This window comes from Schistocerca serialis, chromosome 11 (assembly GCF_023864345.2).
Source record: "Schistocerca serialis cubense isolate TAMUIC-IGC-003099 chromosome 11, iqSchSeri2.2, whole genome shotgun sequence".
Lineage (NCBI taxonomy): Eukaryota > Metazoa > Arthropoda > Insecta > Orthoptera > Acrididae > Schistocerca > Schistocerca serialis.
The window spans coordinates 135106642-135118521 of NC_064648.1; the positions used below are offsets into that span (position 1 = coordinate 135106642).

General features: G+C 39.7%; 1 protein-coding gene across 1 annotated transcript in view; it reads right to left on the minus strand.

Annotated features, from left to right (window-relative positions):
• The window catches only part of LOC126426874 (serine/threonine-protein phosphatase 6 regulatory ankyrin repeat subunit C-like), a 60720-nt gene extending 53888 nt beyond the window's left edge, over positions 1 to 6832 (minus strand). Inside the window, exon 1 of the mRNA XM_050088917.1 lies at positions 6744 to 6832. The gene's annotated coding sequence lies outside the window, so the exon portion shown is untranslated. The remainder of the gene's footprint in view (positions 1 to 6743) is intronic.
• Positions 6833 to 11880: the final 5048 nt, after the last annotated feature.

The following is an 11880-nucleotide window of genomic DNA, read 5'->3' on the forward strand; positions in this document are numbered from 1 at the left end:
GGTTTTCTTCCCGTCCTTAGCTGCCATATCCCTAAGGGGATCCATCACCTGCCTAACATCGGAGCTCCCAATTACAAGCAATCCCACCCTCTGCGCTTGTCCAGACCTCTGAGGAAGACCAGCCACTGCTACAACAGGGGGGGAGGGGCACCTTGCTGGCTCAGAAGTACTTTCAGCAGTGGGCAGTACCTCAAACCTGTTACAGAGGCGTAAGGGTAAAGCCTTGTGGCCAGCACCAACTTTTGCCTTCCGCCCAGGAAATCGTGACCCCGCCACGGTTCGCCAATCACCGTCATGCAAGTGTCGACCGGCAGGGACTTCCGAAACCGAGGGCGCAGTGGCATCAGATCCCAGGGGATGCTACAGGTTCCAGAGGCGCCAAAGCTCTCACCTCGTGTGTCTCAATGTCACCTCGGCCCAGGGCAACAGCCTGGAGCCTGTCGACCATGGCCAACACAGCTACCAGCTGTTTACGGACGGTGGCCAATTCTCACTGAATCCGTACACAACAGGCGCAGTCTCTATCAATTTTCTACTCTCTTTTACCTCACAAGCCGTTCAGAACAAACGACTACGCGAATTTACACTATATAGGTACTAAAATGCTATGCTAGAACTCTCAAATACCATAATACCCCCGCAATTTGTGAATTAAACTATGCAGCTACCTAAAAACACGAAAATAAATTTAAAATTAAACTATGATAGAACTAAGTGAGCAAAGAGTGTACGACTTGCTGCTGGCAGCTGCTAATCGAATGGCGGCAGGGTGTGTTTTACAATTAATTTTTTCAAGATAAATCTACGGAAACATGAATTTAGATGGTCAGCTAGAAACAAATAAATCGTTTTATTGTTCTAGGAACCAACCCATAGGCGCTACAGAGAGGATGGAAGTTTTTATGGAAATATTTCACCATGCAGTCATTTTCGAAGCTAAATCTGTGAAAAGTTGTATTTGACTTCTCAGTCAGAAGTCACAAATATTCGTGTTTCACTCTTTTCGGAAATTAACCTACAAGGGGGTGAAATAGGGTGAGTCACTGACCCATCATTGCCCAGCCCAAACCACTAAGGATAGAAACTTTAAATTTGGGGAGTGTATAGATCTCACACTGTAGTAAGTGGTTGTTCGAAATACGACTCAAAAGGGGGTGAAACAGTGGATGTAAATATTACAGTTAATAAGAATTTGGACCTCTGGTGTTGCAATGCCGTGGTTCAGACTGAAGTGACTGCTGTTTTTACCACAGTAAATGGTGAGCCACTGTTCGAAAGAAATACTGTGTGTACTGTAAAAGAAAAAGAAAAAAAAGAGAAAAAACACTACTGGTAAAGTCTGAACAATCTCATTTCTAGATGCCACACTGGATCCATTAGTACATCCATTATTATTTCGTAATGGGGGCACTGAATGGTATACTAATTAGTTCCATAATACCCCAAATACGTCCACTGTGAGACAGCCTAGAAATGAAGTTACTATGTTGTCTTTCACATTACTCTCAAGAATTACTTTAATAGTGAATTGTTGATATGTATGTATATATTGAAGGTAAGAGACTCCATTTCATAAGGCAAAATGATTGTGTTAAGCTAAAAAATTTATAATAAGTTATGTGATCACATATAACTAAATCTGAATGACAATCAATAGTGGTAGAAGAGTTATTTTGCCTTTTTTATTTAATGGTTCTCCAAAAAATACCTATCACAACTATTTTGGTGCAATGTCCATTGTTCAAAATTTCGGTAAACTTTCATTATTTGCTAAAATGACTTGCCTTCCCAAATGGTCAGAAACTATTTATATCATTGATTGACATGAATCTGCTAATTTCTTTAAAAAGTTGTGCAATTATTTAAGGCTAAATTAAAAATTAATTGATGCAATACTAATGAAACATATTTTCTGTAAAGTTTAGACCATCATTTACACAAGCGAATTAAAAATGGATGGTTGTCACATGCCTGTATTTTAATCAAATTGATATAATAGTAGACTTTGGCGATATTGATAAAGTTATACCTGCAGAAATTCCAGATATTCAAACACACTGTAAACTATATAAACATATTGGAAAACATATGGTGCATGGACCATATGGTGCACTTAATAAAGGTTCTATTTGTTTGAGGGGTGGCAAATGCACAAAAAATTTCCTAAATATTTCTGTGATATCACTTGACCATCAGTTAATGGATATCCACTGCACAGATGGTGTGATAATGGTGTTAGCGTTAATTTTCGAGGTTAATCTCTTGATAATCGTGACATTGTATCATGTAATTCACGTTCACTAGCCAAATTCGATTGCAGTGTGAATACTGAAGTTCGCACTAAAGTAAAATTGTTAAATATATTTATAAATATGTGCATAAAGTGTATGATAGTGCAGCTATAGAATTAGGCAGTGAAAGAACACACAGAAATGAAGAAGTTCAGATTGGTGAAGTGAGCGATTTTGTGAACTGCTGTAATGTCAGATCAACTGAAGTGGTGTGGAGTATTTGTGAATTTCCATTCCATTTTCAGTTGCACCCTATCATTTGGCTTGCTATTTATTTACCACATAGACAAAATGTTTATCTGCGAGTAGGACATGAATGGGATGCACTTGAAATGTGAAAAAAGATTATTATAATTCCTTGCATTTAATGGAACTGATTCACCAGCGAATGTTCACTGTTTTACAGACATTCCTATGCACTATGTTCAGTTTGATATAGAACAAATGGAAGGAAAAAGTACATGAGGATGATAAAATTATTGACTGCATGTATGAAGCATGGCAACAGCCTTACTGCAGTGGATACACCGGTTCCCGTCAGATCACCACAGTTAAGCACTGTCAGGGGTGGCCAGCACTTGGATGGGTGACCATCTAGGTTGAAATGCGCTGATGCCATTTTTTGGGGGTGCACTCAGCCTTGTGACGACAGTTAAGGAGCTACTAGACCGAATATTAGCGGCTCCAGTCATCGAAAACCATCATAGCTACTTGTGGTTTGTGGATGGCGTGAGTTAAGTTTAAATATTCTAATGTATGTAGTATATCCAATAACTTGCATGAAACTGGCATGAATGTTTAAATGAATCAAAAGGAATTGAAATCACCAAAGCAAACACATCTCTTATTTGGTGTAATCTTGCACTGAAAGTAGCAGCAAATGCTTTAGTACTTTAATATCAGAATTTCCTTATGTAGATATTTGAGATCCGATCCTTAAAAAGTTACAATTCAGTGAACTTTACAAAACTGTTGGTAGCATTTTATAATTTAACATATTATTTGTGAAGTTTAGTTCCATGGCACGGGATCAAATGTGTTTTGCCTACAGCTCTTGCAGGTTGTGGTAAAATTATCACACTAATTGAAATTATTCCTAAATTGTATTTTCTGAATCTCCCTTGCACCACAACAGCCTTAAGTAGCATAGCTTCAGCTCTCCTAACTGGAGGTAGAACCTAGTACAATGCATTTAAACTATCTACCACAAATTTGGAAAATTCAGTGCCCAATCCTATATCAAACAGTAACTGTGATCAACACATTAATTCATGTTTATTGTAAAGTTTCCATGTGTTGACTTCAAGTATTGAACCTTATAATGCATTATTTAGAGATGTGGTTCAGATGTATGTAATAAGCATACAGCTTTTAAGGGTAAAACAATTGTCTTATGTGGTTGGGTTGGGTAGTTTGGGGGAAGAGACCAAACAGCGAGGTCATTGGTATCATCGGATTAGGGACGGATGGGGAAGGAAGTCAGCCATGCCCTTTCAAAGGAACCATCCCAGCATTTGCCTGAAGTGATTTAGGGAAATGAAGGAAAACCTAAATCTGGATGGCCAGATGCAGGATTGAACTGTGTCTTATGTGGTGATTTTCGATAAATTTTTCCAGGTGTTCCAGATGGTTTACCTGTAATCAGGGCTATGCTACATGAACTACAGTTTCTGGACTTTTTGAAACAAACTAATAAGGACCAATTAAGGAAATTTTCACAGTTATATGACAATATTACTGGTATACCACAGTCATTAGTCGGTGATAAATATAATGTCACTGATGATGTTTATGGCAATATTGCACTCCATCTACCACAAAAAATTAATACTGTCCCATAGTAAATAATGATAAACTCAGTGCTATGCTAGGTGATGCAAAGATTTATCACATCTATGACAAAAAAGATTTCTGATAATAAATACAAAATTAATAACTACTAACCAGTACAGTTTTGGAATTTTCTCTCTGTAAGCGGTTTGCTATGACTAAATTACAGTACATTGCCTTTCTTATTAGAAATAAATACAAAATAATGAGTTATTGTGGGATGAAAAATGCATGCCAAATGTTTATAAGTATAATAATGCTATTGACTGCTGAGTTTTAACTGGAATCACACAAAATAAGCAAATTTTGATCCACATGTATCTTTGGCTATTCAGGTAATATTTCACCTTTTCAAAGAACACCATTCTGAATTATTCCTACATTTGATATTACTGTTAATAAATTACAACGACAAGCAAACTAAGTAGTTGGGATTTTATTAAGACAAGCAATTTTTATGTATGGCCCGTTATATACAGCAACAAGTTGGGTCCGATTATCAAATGGTTTGAAATAGTGTATTTGTGAACATAGTAATCATGGATATTTAATGAATGATGAAGGAATATTTACTATAAATATTGTACTATAAATTTTGAGTTGGTTGTCTTGAGTTCATAGGAAATAAATATCCAAATTATCCCTTAGTTACAGGTGGAGACTTTAATCTTGCATCCATTGACTGGGAACCACCTTGCTACAACAAACAAGTTAGGAAGTTGCTGAGAAAGAAGAGAATTTTGCACAGTCGTTTTGAACTTAGTCACTGCCCTGCTGACTAACAGAAATTATGCGAAATGAAAGCAGTTGTCTAAAGGTCAATGAGAGATTCTTTTAACGAATTTGAAAGCAATATTTCAACTGGAAATTCTAAAAAAAAAAAAAAAAATTTGGTCGTACGTAAAATCTATGAGCGCTACAAATAATTCAATACCTTCTCTTGCTGACAGTGCGGGTAGTGTAACTGATGATGATAAACAGACGGCCGAAATTATAAACCTAGCTTTCAAAAACTCATTTACAGCAGAGGACTGCAGCACCATACCCCCTTTCAATAATCGAACAAACGTAAGGATGGTTGACACAGTGTTTAGTGTATCTGGGATTGTAAAACAGTTAAGATCCTTAAACGTGAGGGAGGAATCTAGCCCAGACGGTACCCAAGTAAGATTATATATTGACTATACTATAAAAGTAGTACCATTCTTATCCATAATCTATCAGAGATAATTGGAACAGAGGAACGTCTCACAGGACTGGAAGAAGGCCCAGGTCATAGCAATCAATAAAAAGGGTAGAAAATCGGATACACATAATTACCGACCAGTTTCACTGACATCGATTTGTTGTAGAATCATGAACATATTTTGCGTTCAGACATAATGTGCTTTCTAGACTCTGAGAAGCTCATCTGCAGAAACCAGCACAGTTTTAGGAAACAGCGGTCATGAGAGACACACCTGGCACTCTTTGTGCATGATATACAACAGGCTTCAGATGTCGGCTCTCAGATTGATGCCATATTTCGAAAGGCGTTCGACTCAGTTCCGCACTGTCGCTTGCTCCAAAAAGTGAGCGCTTACGGCCTATCCACGGCATATACGGTTGGATAGATAGTTGTCTAATGGACTGGTAGCAGTATATCGTCCTGAACGGGTGACCTCAACAGAAACAAGTATAACATCAGGTGTGCCCCAGGGCAGCGTAATAGGTCCGCTGCTTTTTACGATTTACATAAAGGATCTGGTTGACTGGATTGACAGCGGCATTAGACTGTTTGCCGATGATGCTCTAATCTACAGAAAAATAGTATAACACGAAAGTTGTGAACAAATTAATGAGGATTTGCAGAAAATAAATGCTTGGTGTAATGACTGGTAGTTATCTCTCAATATTAGTAAGTGTAACCTACTATGTATAACAACGCGAAATTCCTCATTAATGTACGAGTACAAAATAAATGCCCAGTCTTTGGAAGCGGTAACATCCATCAAGTTTCTGGGTGTGACTATTCGAAATGATCTGAAATGAAATGATCAGATTACACAAGTAACTGGCAAGGCGAACTCTAGATTGCGGTTCCATGGCAGAATCCTGAAGCGATGCAGTATTTCAACAAAGGAAATAGCTTACAATACGTTAGTTCGTCCGGTCTTATTGTTCGTCTGTATGGGACCCTTACCAGTTGTGTCTGATTCAAGAGATTGAGAAGGTCGAAAGAAGAGCAGCAAGGTTCGTGACTGGTACATTTAGCCATCGCGAGAGCGTTACATATGTCACAAACTTACATCAAAAATAACATTCGCCTAGAAACCTGTTCGAAAAACATGCGACACGTGAATATTGCTAGTGGTGCTATTACTTAAACTGTGCTTTAAAAGTGCCCGACCAGAAGTGAAAGGATACAGAGATCAAACACAAGAGCTGTAGTGCTACAGGTCGTGGAGAGAAGTTAAGAAAAACAGAAAAAAATCTCCGTTCTTTCTTTGGATTTCCTCAGTTTCACTGTCACCGCTTTTAAGAGTGTGTACCACAGAGAACAGGAAACAGGAGGCTACTAAGTCGAGTGAAGTGAGAGGCAATCTCAGCGTACGGTGGTGAGAGAAGTACGTGGTCACTCACCAGAGACGTCCCGCGATGCAGCAACCAGCGCAGTGGCGGCCGGTCGCGACTCCCGCCTTTTGTCCCCGTACACTGGCCACGGCTGGGCCGGCCCCCGCCTCCTTCGTCCGCTGCCAGCCCCCTGCTCCAGCCGTCGACCCCCCCCCCCCCCCCCCCCCCCCCGACGACAACCACTCCATCATCGGGCGTTTGAGCAACACCTCACACCACAGCCGCCAAGGCCACGCTGATGATTACTACAATTGCTCTCCTCCGCATTGTGAACCGGCGGGCTCTGCCGATGCGACTCCGTGGCGGCCACAGACTTGCCCACCACGAACTTATTTTTAGTGCATTTCAGTCCTCTCTTCTGAAATACATACGCCGCGCTGAGGAATACTCATAGGAGAAGTCGTGTACATAAAGTTACAGTATCACTTCATTCGGTGTAAAGCAAACTGCGATATGAATGTAAATGCTCAGAGTTTAAGACAGCTAGATACACATTTACCAACTCGTATAGGAACCCAGTGTTGCCAACTCTAAAAAACCCAAGTCGCTAGATTCAATATCAAAAGTCGGTAGAAAGTCGCTAAAACTGATTTCACTAGGGGTGTACTGAAAATTTCGTGCTGTGAATGGTGCATTAAGCCAGTGGGGAGGGGACAGGGTAATAAAATATTAATAAATATTCTCACATGTAACTGCTATATTGTCTTAATTAAATGACGCATCGCTTGCAACAACATACATATAAAATACGCTAACGTTTAATTAAACATGTTATCATAATTGACGCAACACATAAATTGTTGCTTCAATCACAGTAGTCAAATATACTAGAAATATACAACTATAGTTGTAACAAATAAAGCAAGAACTCAAATTAGGTTACAACTCTTCTGTTTCATGCTCTGACAGAAGTGTAGTTGATGTAGAGGATTGAACGTCGCTCAAAAGATGATGATGCAGTTTGACTGGTTTAGTCGCAAAAGAGTAACTTTTGTTCGTTCCAATAAGCTCCAATACGTCTGACGGTATGTCAAAAGATGCACAATATTTATTTTGTTTCTTCAGCTGGTCTCTCAATATGATCAAAGCGTTAATTGTCTTTAACGGTGATCTGCTACGTTGTTTAGTTTTTATAATGTTCTTAGAACTGAATATTCTTTCCACTTCTGCACTGGAATGTGGTAGGCATAGAGCAGTCATTGTTAGCTGTGAAATCAGAGAAAAAGGATTCTCCCCTGCGGCATTTTTATACTGCAAAACCTCACTCCAAACTCCAACAGTGTTAGTAGTGTTATTCCACCTAATGAAGTTGATATTATGCCATTCTTGCAGCATACCGTCTATGAAATCGCCACTAAAACCCAATTCTTTGGCTATATCCGCTACAGCATTATTTTTATTAACTTATAGTGTTTCTTCAACATTCAGCATTGACAATTTTTTCAGGATCGTAACGATACTTGGCAGTCTTTTCTTTTATGAGTTTCAGACTAAACTGAATGCATCTCTTCTCCAAATAAACTTTATTTTCTTCAGAAACTTGACTCAGACAATTTCTGTTCAAACATAAAGCCAAGGTTCAGATTTGTGTACATAAATTCGCTTGGAACTGGTGTTGTAAACAAATCAGCAGTTGGAAAAACTATGTTTTGTCCGAGTGACTGCATGATAAATACAAGTGTATCTAGTAATTTAGTGGGGTCATTGTATTCTCCTTCAAAAGCTTTTATTGCTGTTTGTACGTCTTTTAAAGCATGTTTAAGGTAAAACATGTAAGGATGATTTGAGTCGTCACGATACATCCTGTACAAAAGATTGGCAGTGTAACAATTGTCTTGAACCATGGCAAGTGAACAATGTAGCTTTAGTTCTTCCCACTGCTCCAGAATTCTTCGTATTGCTGGTTCAATTGAAAGCCAACGTGTTGCACAGACCGTCCAAATTTTTAGTGACTGTTTTCCACAATTTATTGTCTCATAAACCTTTTTATACTCCTCTTGTCTTTTGGGTGAAATGGAGAACCAATTATAGGTTTCCCGTACACGAAACGCTATGTTTCTAGGTATGATATTCACTGAGGCGTGCGAAACTGCAAGCTGAAGAGAGTGACAAATACAACGGATCAATACCAAATGCTTCAAACCATATTCTCTCTTGAGTTGTTCGAAAAGCCCATTGTTTATTCCAACCATTGCAGAAGCATTATCTGTGCCAATTCCTACCATATTAGCGATTGGACGTTTGAGATCTTTCATAGAATTCACAAGAACAGCAGCCCGATTTCTTGCATCTGCCGTTTCTACTAAAGCGAATTTGAGAAATGCTGATCTAATGGTTTGGTTGTTTAGACTATACTACCGTATAATGATACCTAGCATTTTAGATATTGATACCTCTGTGGGTTTATCTATTAGTACACTGTATTTTTTGTTACCTAGATCTTCAACCAATGATTGTGTAAAATATGGAGCCAAAACTTCAGTTATAATGTTAGTGCACTTTGTACGATGTAATTGCATGTTTTTAGCGCCCTCATTACCGGAAAACACCTTCTTGCACAGTATTCCAAAATGATCTACAGCTGAAATAGAACAATGTTCAGCAATAAATAAAGAGCGCCTTCCGCTCTGCTTGCTATTCTAACTGTTTTCTAGTAGTTTTCGGAACAATTTTCACAGGTAAGGTGGTTTGTGTTTTTTTTTTAAATCAATTTTTGGTTTATGCTTAATAGTTTTCGAATGCTTTCTATCACACAATTTAGCATAAAACTCTGTTGCACGTACTTGACATGTTGCCTTGGATAAGTCTCCAACAAATTCAGGTTCTGCTTCCCACGCACCCCGTTATTTTTGAGCGTACTGCTTCTTCTTCTTCTGCGGTAAATCCATTATGTAATCCATCACAACATAAGTTTCACCAATTTCTAATCACTGAAAATACAGTGAAACTCAGGCGAACTAGAGGTCATGAAACAATCTACTCACTCGGTAACTCAATATCAGTCCTGTTGTACATTGTTTACAACATAATAATGTCTGAGATACCCCCACCGTATTGTTCTTGCGTTACCACTCTGCATGTGGTAATAGTTTGACTGCGAGTTAACATTTCGAAAAATTAGTGGTTGCTGAACAGAAATGAATTTTATTATACTTAATAATACATTGGCAACACTGCACTGCGAGTTAACATTTCGAAAAATTAGTGATTGCTGAACAGAAATGAATTTTATTATACTTAATAATACATTGGCAACACTGCAGGAACCTATTTCTCGTTTTTCTGCGCTAGTTATAAATTACCAGTATTATCGTTTTCAGCTGCGAGAGCGCAGATTGTAACTAAAATCGTTGGCTTGTTAGCGTTCTGTGACTTTTAACAAATTGGTGGACTGCGTGACTTAACTAACAATTTTTGTTTCCTGATAGTGGGCTTGACAACGAAGCACGTATTTTCAAATCAGGTGTACTTCTACTGTTAGAAAAAGAAACGACAGCCCCCATTGCCAGATATCAGAAAATATTAATTTTTGTCAATATACGCTCTTGTAAGAAGCTGAATATATATTGTAATAGTTGAGCACTGAGAAGAACGCTCCTACACTACTGGCCATTAAAATTGCTACACCATGAAGAGGACGTGCTACAGACGCGACATATAACCGACAGGAAGAAAATACTGTCATATACAAATGATTAGCTTTTCAGAGCACTCACACAAGGTTGGCGCCGGTGGCGACACCTACAACGTGCTGACATGACGAAGGTTTCCAAACGATTTCTCATACACAAATAGCAGTTGACCGGCGTTGCCTGGTGAAAGGTTGTTGTGATGCCTCGTGTAAGGAGGAGAAATGCGTACCATCTCGTTTCCGACTTTGATAAAGGTCGGATTGTAGCCTATCGCAACTGTGGTTTATCGTATCGCGACATTCCTGCTCGCGTTGGTCGAGATCCAATGACTGTTCGCAGAATATGGAATTGGTGGGTTCAGGAGGGTAATTCGGAACGCCGTGCTGGATCCCAACAGCCTCGTATCACTAGCAGTCGAGATGACAGGCATGTTATCTACACTGGTGTAACGGATCGTGCAGCCACGTCTCGATCCCTGAGTCAACAGATGGGGACGTTTGCAAGACAACAACCATCTGCACGAACAGTTCGACGACGTTTGCAGCAGCATGGACTATCAGCTCTGAGACCGTGGCTGCGGTTACCCTTGACGCTGCATCACAGACAGGATCGCCTGCGATGGTGTACTCAACGACGAACCTGGGTGCACGAATAGCAAAACGTCATTTTTTCGGATGAATCCAGGTTCTGTTTACAGCATCATGATGGTCACATCCGTGTTTGGCGACATCGCGGTGAACGCACATTGGAAGCGTGTATTCGTCATCGCCATACTGGCGTATCGCCCGGCGTGATGGTATGGGGTGCCATTGGTTACACGTCTCGGTCACCGCATTGACGACCCTTTGAACAGTGGACGTTACATTTCAGATGTGTTACGACCCGTGGCTCTACCCTTCATTCGATCCCTGCGAAACCCTACATTTCAGCAGGATAATGCACGACTACATGTTGCAGGTCCTATACAGGCCTTTCTGGATACAGAAAATGCTCGACTGCTGCCCTGTCCAGGACATTCTCCAGATCTCTCACCAATTGAAAACACCTGGTCAATGGCGGCCGAGCAACTGGCTCGTAACAATAAGCGTCACTACTCTTGATGAACTCTGGTATCGTGTTGCAGCTGCATCGGCAGGTCTACACGACATCCAAGCACTGTTTGACCCAATGCCCAGGCGTATCAAGGCCGTTATTACAGTCAGATGTGGTTGTCCTGGGTACTGATTTCTCAGGATCTATGCACCTAAATTGCGTGAAAATGTAACCACACGTCAGTTCTAGTATAATGTACCTTTCCCTTGAATACCCGTTTATCATCTGCATTTCTTCTTGGTGTAGCAATTTTAATGGCCAGTAGTGTATTAAATAATAATTATTATCTTAAAAGATAATTTTTTTCTGTTTTCTGAACCGAATACTGTGCTCTCTTTCCTCTCATAGTAATTACGATACGAAGTGCATGCAAGCAGAAGACTTAGGATTTTCAATGCTCGGTAGTACTGTGCGATTCCTGT